The sequence below is a fragment of the Triplophysa dalaica genome, chromosome 7, assembly GCF_015846415.1.
Source record: "Triplophysa dalaica isolate WHDGS20190420 chromosome 7, ASM1584641v1, whole genome shotgun sequence".
Taxonomy (NCBI): domain Eukaryota; kingdom Metazoa; phylum Chordata; class Actinopteri; order Cypriniformes; family Nemacheilidae; genus Triplophysa; species Triplophysa dalaica.
The window spans coordinates 1,786,564-1,795,744 of NC_079548.1; positions in this window are offsets into that span (position 1 = coordinate 1,786,564).

Sequence of the window (9,181 nt, forward strand, 5' to 3'; positions counted from 1 at the left end):
GTCATTTGTGTTTGTATGACACAATACATATCGTTTCATTTATCTTTACATACTGATCATGTCTTCATGTGTGCTGTGCACCAGATGATCTCAATCATTTCTATACATTACTCTTCCTTTATCTTTATTGACCATTTAATGATGAAGAAACGAAGTGTCATCATACAGTCATCATCTCACATTACTCTGAATGTCATATAAAATCAAGTGCCTATCAAACTGATCACAAATATCTAAAATGAGATTGGCTTCAATTTGTTTTTCATCGCTAATTTACAGATTTTTACCAATCTGTGGAAAAAATCTGTAAATAATAGTTACACACATTTTTCTAACAAATGTTCCTGCCCAGTAAATGCTTGTTTGGACAAACATCATTATGGCCACTGAAAAACCTCCTGGTTTCGGTTATTTGGGTTAGTTTTGTTTGGTCATTTGGCTGGTTATGTAACATAGATCTGGCAACCCTGTGACCAGTGTCCATTACTTCCAGTCAAGTCTCTACAGAGATGCATATGTTCAGAACATCTAATACTTTTGAGCTGTTGCATAAAGCTGCATTCTCTTACTACACTGGTTGTTAATAAGCAATCCTTGCTTTGGATGTCCTAGAAAGGTTTATAAACAGACCCTGCAGTAACTGACGAGAGACGGACTACATGAGCTCTCCTTATAGTAGTCGTTCCTGAAAGTCCCTCATTATTCGCGTAAAGTTGAGAAACTTTGTTGAGTCTTTAGACATGCCCACTTCCTGTTGCCAACAATCATTGACACAGGCTCTCCATTGAAACCAATGCTTGCTTTGTTGCCGGGGGTCTGAACGGGACATAATAATTTTTTGGTTGATTATGGAAAATCTTGTTGTTATAATAAAAACAACTTTTGTTATTATTGGTCAAATTTTGATTTTGTACAGCTGCATCTGTGTGGACTGAAGCTGGGGTTAAATATTGATAAAACTAAATTCATGATTTTTTCAAACTCTAAAGCCGTGCCAAGAAATCTACCGTTACAAATATTTGGGTATTATATTTGACAATAAATTAAATTTTAAGTTACATATTGATAAATTACTTTTGAAGCTTAGGCTTAAATTTGGTTTCTTTTACAGAAATAGTTCTTTATTTTCTTTAAGTGCAAGGAAATATTTTGTATGTGCTACATTTTTATCAGTGTTGGATTATGGAGATTTGTTATATATGAATGCTCCTGCGCATCTTAAAAAACTTGACATTATATTTCATAGTGCGTTACGTTTTGTTACGGGTTGTAGTAATAAAACGCATCATTGTTTGTTATATGATAAGGCAGATTTAACATATTTGTATATTCGCAGAAGCTTTCATTGGTATTGTTTTATTTTCAAATCAATCTGTGGGATAACACCTTCTTACTTATTTCTTAGGCTTTCAGATAAGAATACAAGTTACAATTCACGTTTACAGTACTTTTTACATCCTAAGGTGCCCCGGGTTGGAACTGAGCTAGGAAAGAAAGGATTTATTTATTTTGCTTGGAATATTTTTTTTTTTAAAGTTAACAGCACTCCCATCCTTAAATGAGTTCAAGACACTTTTAACAAATGATGTGTTTACTTCTTTGAAAGTTTGTTGTTGTAAATTATGATTGTTGTACTTGTATATTTTTTTATTTCTTTTTTTTCTATATTTTTTATTTTTTATGAAGATGCTGTTCTTGTCATGTCCCTCTTGTAAAAGTGATTTTAATCTCAATGAGTTTTACCTGGTTAAATAAATATTGAATGAATGAAAAATAATCAGTGTGAAACTGAAGAATTTAATCTTTACTTAAGAGAGAGATCTTCAAACAAACATCATTCAGATTTGAGAAGACCGCTGACTCACAGACGATTCAGTCTGAGGTAGTTTCATAAGACTCGTGTTCATTTAAATCCCCTGTACTTATATTTACTCATATGATATCAACATATTGCTGTACAATATTTCTTTACACCATGAACTGTATTTAAGTGAAATATGTTCATGTTTGTTTGTCTTGAGATCTTAAAGCTAGAAGTAAACAAAACCAAACAGACAGCTGATGACCCATTTTCATGACACATGTTAGGTCTTTAGATTCGTTCTCTGTTTTGCATTTGTACCTGATTTGATTTGTTAATTTGACCTAAAATAATAGCTTTAGGTGAGGAAAGAAGTGCTTTTCTAAAGATTCAATGACATGTAAAACAAAATCATCAAACTGCCGGTGATGATGTCATAAGGGTGGAGAGCAAAAGTCAAATGTCCAGAGGGATGTATAGATGTATTGATAGAAGAGAGGAGGACACACCACAACAAATCTTCATGTGTGACAGAAGGTTCTGCTCATAACACCCATAAGAAACTTAATTCTCTTTTCTCTCATCAGTCATCTCTGGATCTGCTTCATCATCTTTACACAGTGACATGGACAAATTTGTTCATCTGATTTTACTTCATGGTGAGTACAGCTCACATCATCTCATATAACACACATATCATGCTAACAACAATTTAAATATTTAACACCACTATTTTTTAATGATGGAAAATGTGCTTACTTATTATCAGTCTGAAATGCTGTAAAATGTTTCTCAACAGGTCTTGCTTCCATTCAGGGAAGTTTGGAAGGTAATTGAAACTTTGCAACTCTATTTGTTGTGATTATTTTTTTGCCATAAATCATGATTGTGTTTGTTTATCTCTGGGTTTTGCAAATGTCTAACGGGTAAAAATTACAAAGTGCTCGTCAACTTTGACAACACAGAATGCAATCCTTTTTTCCCAATCCCTGAAAAACAGCTCATTTGGACATACAGGCAAAATTCGAAAAGAGAGATTCTGATTGTTCTTTTCTTGTTTAGTAATGGCATGTTTGTGTTTTTCATAATCATCGCTAATAGAGTATATTCTGAAGATTTTTGTCAATGTTGTTTTCTAGAGAATTTAGCATTGAATGGAACAGTCACACAGTCGTCCACACATCTCACCTGGCTAGCTCAAAATGCCATCGATGGTAAAAAGTATGGATCTGAATACTGCTTTGCCACATCATATCAAAGTAACCCATGGTGGAGGTTGGACCTCTTGGATGTTTATAACATCAGTACAGTGATCATCACTACTCATGCCAGCTATTTGGATCAAGCCAACGGAGCCGAGATTCGTGTTGGAACCTCACTAGAAAACAACGGAAACAACAACCCTGTGTAAAGTTATTCATGAAATCACTTTTGTTGGATTGGTTGGTTGATTTGAATGCTGACAAACTGATTTGCTATCTCTCTCTTACTCAGTGCATGCTGGGAGTGTTTGGGTGTGTGTGGAGAGAGGGTAATTTGTCTATTTTTCGTCTTTATTTTTATAAAAGTAAAATAAATAAAAATTGGGTTTAAAAGAAAAAGTTGATCCTGGGATTTGAGTTATTTGTAGGTTTTGGGAACAGCGGTGGGGATGGCGTCTGTCCCAAACGGTGGAGAACCGTGTGTCTCTGAGTAAAGGAATCAGGTGTGGTCCTGCGCCAGTCATGTAATGGCGTTGAAGAACAGATTGGTTTTGAAAATATTTATTTCGGCATCGAGGATGAAAAAGGCAGTTGTGGTTTTTGTAAAGGAGGAAGAGTCGCCTTGTTGTCAGCGGAATTGCCATAATCATATTGTAGTAGAGTAGGCAGGGCGAGACCGTGGTTCAAGTCCAGTGAGTAAATGTGAATGAGCGCCAGCTGTGCGCACACCGGGCTCGAATCACGTAGGAGATTGGTAGCATATAAAAGGAACGAGCGACCAGACCGTCGAAGAGAGAGGACCGGGCCCATACATGTTTTACGTCTGTATTTATATTTGTATTTCTATTTATATTTATGTTTTGTTTGCCGGCGGTCGTCCGTGAGGGGCCGCCGGCTGTTATATTACTCTATTAAATGTTTTAAAATGTCTTCCGGTTCCCGCCTCCTTCCTTCCCTTTATGGAGATATATTACACCTAAATCATAGTTGCACACTGGACATCTGATTGTGTTGAAATGTCTGAGGAGTAAGAGATAGGAGATGACGATTCCTTTTATGATATTTCTGAGACAGTTTCACAGGTTTTAGATGATACGTAATCATTGCAGGAAATACATACATTTTTTGATTCAACGTTTGGAAAAACAGTGAAGGTCAAAGATCAATTTCCGGATATGGAAAAATTACTTGGGTCGATGGGGTTGCTACAGAAAACAGCTAGTTATGAGGCAATAAGTAAAAACAAATATTTTGTTTGAAAAAATAGTAAAAAGTTTAAGGAAGGAAAAAAGCGTACTTCAGAAGTGAAAACAAGGAAAATGAATAAAATACACATGGTGATTTCTTAACTTTGTGAGTTATGTTTGTTCCTGTTCTGTTCCTTTCCTTACCTCTTTATTATGGGGTATTTGTGGGTGGTCTCTTAAGATATAATTGAAGGTAAAGATAGGAACAAGTTAGCAATGATATCAGAGTTTTCCAAATTAATCGGGTTGATAAACTAAGAATGTTTATCCTTAGCATCCTTAGCTTGATTTAATGGGGAAAAGGGAGGGTATTGGAGAATGGACGAGAAAACGACATTCACAGCTTCCTGGTAGGATAAAATGGGTAGGTTTAGGCTATCCAATGCGACTTAAGTTGCATTTTACTATACATCTATACTTACTCAACTCAACTCAACTTTATTTATATAGCGCTTTTTACAATTTTCATTGTTACAAAGCAGCTGTACATGAGACACATTGAAAACAAGAATGAATTCTAAAGCAGCCCCCCCGGCCAGGCAGATAGTGCAAAATAATATGCAAACGGTGGTGAGGAACCCAAAACTCCCATCGAGAAAAAAACCTCAGGGGAACCCAGGCCCAACCAGGGGATTCCAGTTCCCTCTGGCAAAAGCTGCTGACTCTGCACAAGCTCAACAGTGCTTGCACAACAAGGCTTAATAAAAATATAAAAATTAAGGATTTAAGATTATCATTAACAATCTAATAGCATTTCAAATGTTGTAGGAAAAACAAAGTTGTCGCGTCCTTTATCCAGCTCTATCCTCTTAGCTCTTGTCAGGTCACCGCTTCCCATTCTCAGCTCTGCCATCAGGTCTGGGCATGAACTGCATCCTGCGGTAACCTTGGAACAAAGAGGCAAGACTGGCTGAGAGTAGAGTTCTGTTCTGCACTCTTTGATGCAACAAGAACATCATTTGTTGTTGGATGTGTTCCTGGTTCCGGTTGATCTAAATAATGCAGCCTAAATCCTCTGAGGATTAATATTATGGAGGTGTAGTGTATGCAAGATTAAAAAGATGAGTCTTTAGTCTAGATTTAAACTGACAGAGTGTCTCTGCCTCCCGGACGGTGCAGGGAAGAATATTCCAAAGTTTAGGCGCTAGATAAGAAAAGGATCTACCACCTGCACTTGATTTTGAAATTCTAGGTATTACCAACTGACAGGACGCCTGAGAGCGTAATGTACGCGGAGGTCTGTAATACAATAGAAGTTCATTCAAATACTGCGTGGCTAGACCATGTAGGGCTTTATAGGTAATAAGCAAGATCTTAAAGTTAATGCGATGCTTTATAGGTAACCAGTGCAAGGTTGACAGAACCGGGGTTATATGCTCATACTTGTTTGTACGTGTAAGAACTCGAGCTGCCGCGTTTTGAACCAGTTGCAGTTTTTGTAATAGGCCCGCAGGGCAACCACCTAGAAGTGCATTACAGTAATCTAGTCTTGATGTCATGAATGCATGAATTAATTTCTCTGCATCTGACAGTAACAGCATATGACATAATTTAGATATATTCTTAAGATGGAAAAATGCAATTTTACAGGTGTTTGCGACATGGCTTTCAAATGACAGAGTACTATCGAATACAACGCCAAGATTCTTAGCTGATGACGAGGATTTTATGGAGCATCCGTCAATCGTTAAGCAGTATTCTTGGTTGTTACGCATAGCAGTTTTCGGTCCAGTAAGTAACACTTCTGTTTTGTCCGAGTTTAGTAGTAAAAAAATTGTTACTCATCCACATTTTTAAGTCAACTATGCAATCCTTTATTCGATGAAACTGCTGGGTTTCGTGAGGCTTCGAGGAAATATAAAGTTGAGTATCATCAGCATAACAGTGAAAGCTAATTCCGTGTCGCTTTATTATATCTCCTAGAGGTAGCATGTATAATGCGAAGAGCAGAGGCCCCAAGGCTGAGCCCTGTGGTACACCGTACTGGACTTGTGATTTGCGGGACGCCTCATTGTTTATTGCTACAAATTGAAAACGGTCGGATAAATAAGACTTAAACCATTTCAATGCTATTCCGTTAATGCCGGCGTAATTTTCGAGTCTATGTAGAAGTATGCTGTGGTCAATGGTGTCAAATGCAGCACTGAGGTCTAGCAGCACCAATAACGAAATACAGCCACGGTCAGACGCTAAAAGCAGATCATTTGTAACTCTTATCAAAGTAGTCTCTGTACTGTGACATGTTCGAAATTCAGACTGGAATTCATCATTAATGTAATTCCTTTGGAGGAAGGAGCATAATTGAGTTGAAACTACTTTTTCCAGAACTTTAGATATAAAAGGTAGATTCGATATAGGCCTGTAATTCCCTAGTTCTTTATGGTCGAGTTTTTTTTTTTTTTAAAGAGGCCATATAACAGCCACCTTAAATGCTTTAGGCACATGTCCTAATGTCAGAGATGAGTTAATAATACTAAGAAGAGGATCTATAATTTCTGGGAGCATTTCTTTCAGTAGTTTTGTAGGTATAGGGTCTAGCATGCATGTTGTTGATTTAGATGATCTGATGATTTTAGAGAGTTCATCGTGATCAACTGTAGAAAATAATTGCAATTTCTCCTTAGGGGTGCTGTAGTTAGTTTGTTCAGCGGGTTTAACTTCGGGTTGCATTGTTATAATTTTTTCTCTTATATCTTGGATTTCACTCGTGAAGTAGTTCATAAATTCATCACTGTTATGCTGATAATCAGAATCTGACGTCGATGACGACTTATTTTTTTGTTAATTTAGCCACAGTGTTAAATAAAAACCTAGGGTTGTGATGGTTTTCCTCTATTAGTGTTGAAAAGTAGGCGGATCCAGACGTTTTTATGGCATTCCTGTAATTTCAAGTACTATCCTTCCATGCTATACGAATACCTCTAAATTCGTTTTCTTAAAGTTGCGCTCCATTTTCCGGGACGCTTTTTTTAGAGTCCGAGTGTGTTCATTATACCACGGTGTTGGGCTGCTATTTTTAATTTTCTTTTAAACGAGGAGCAACTGTGTCTAATATTTCCGAGAAAGTAGAGTTAACATTTTCAATAGTAGTGTCTGTAACAAGGTTCAGGCTTGAGGAAGAAAGGAGGCGGAGTCGGCGTCGCTGGGAAAGCGTAAGAATCGTTTTTATTTACTACAATACTTCCGGGTTGTAGACCCGCTCACTCAATAACACAATCTCTTTGGTTGTGACGAATCTTTCCTTTGGCTCGGACACTCCTAGACACCTTGTCTCTCTCGGTCCGTCGATGTGCGCTTTCCCAGCCTGGTTTCTCTCTCCCTTCTCTTCTCCTTTGTCGTGCCTTAAATGCGTCTCCTCGCCAATTACTAGAACAAGAAGCAGGTGATTTCACTCTAGCGTTGATCTGTTTACTCACCGTCATACTCCCGACACGCCCCTCTGCCGCAGACCGCGCTAGACCACGCCCCCCTTTCCACAGTGTCAAAATCGTAAACGTTTTTACTCATGCTAGATATTTTAGACAATTCAGGCAGATTATCGAGAAAATCATCTTTGGTAGTTGAAGTAACTCTAATTTAGGCATATACAATCCCCTGGGATCGAACCCACCTTGCTTCTTAACACAATGCCCTTACCACTGAGCTACATGTAAGCTTTGGTACAAAGCAATGTAGTTTTACTGGCATTGTATAAACATTTATTTCTAATAAAGCTTGTCTGAGCTTACACCATTTTACAGGTTTATGTTGAAGGCATGGAGAATTGGTTTTAAAGTAGCGAGGGACATTGATCCTCAAGGACATCTGGTTAGTGAAGAACAAGGATGTTATCTTAACGTAAATATTAGTGGTGGGCCGTTAACGGCGTTAACGCCGTTAACACAGTGAGACTCTTATCGCGCGATAAAAAAAATGTCGCCGTTAATCTATTCTCAAAGTTGGGTTGGAAGCTGGGTCTATACTACGCAAGCTATGATGACTTTCACCTTGATATTTTAGCGCGGATGTATACCTGATTAACTGCACTGTACGGGGCGAGAACGAGATTTTTCAACTCGCGTGATTCGCGTCATTCGCGGAAGAAGAAGCCGCCTCATCATCTCATAACCAGGGCTTCATTCGCGCGATTCGCGCAGCAAGTAGGTCTATTGCCTCTTTGCATTAACATATAAATCACTCGCGCTTGACACGCCATTCGCGTTTGGTCTGAAAACAACATAACGTTACTGTGAAATTACCGCATCAAACGTGACGTGCTAACATGGATGCAGCTATGAAGCCGCCGGCTTTGCTTCAGGGAATATTAACTTTTAAGAAGCTTCCCAATAGAAACATCGACAAGACTAAGGTTGTTTGCACCTTGTTTAATGCGAAAAAAAACACTTTCTCTCAACAGGTAGTGGTCTAGCTTTAGTTGAAACCAGTAACTTTGTATTGAGATCTAATGTATTATGGCTCCTGTATGACATATCGCTTGTTGCTCCCTCACTCTTTGTAAGTCGCTTTGGATAAAAGCGTCTACTAAATGACTAAATGTAAATGTACTGTAGGAGCTCTTCCAGTCTCAAGTACCACCTAAACGCAAATCATCCCTTAGCTAATGGGTAAGTAAACACAAGTTCATCTTATTGAACATAATTTAATTTTCATAACCAATTATCATAGTAGAACAGCTTTCTCAAGCAGTTTGTGATGCATTTTGGAAACAGGAGATGAGCCCCTGGTCTAATGCGCCACCTGGCTTGAGAAACCCGTTCTCAAAGACTTACTTTTAGTCATTATTTGGGTAGCACACATATTCTGAATGCCTTCGGCAGAATTCAAATGAGTCATTTTAATCTAGATTAATCTAATCTAATCAAAATTAATCTATGCCCACCACTAGTAAATATACAAACATGCTTAATAAGGAATTCAATTATAAAACTGGG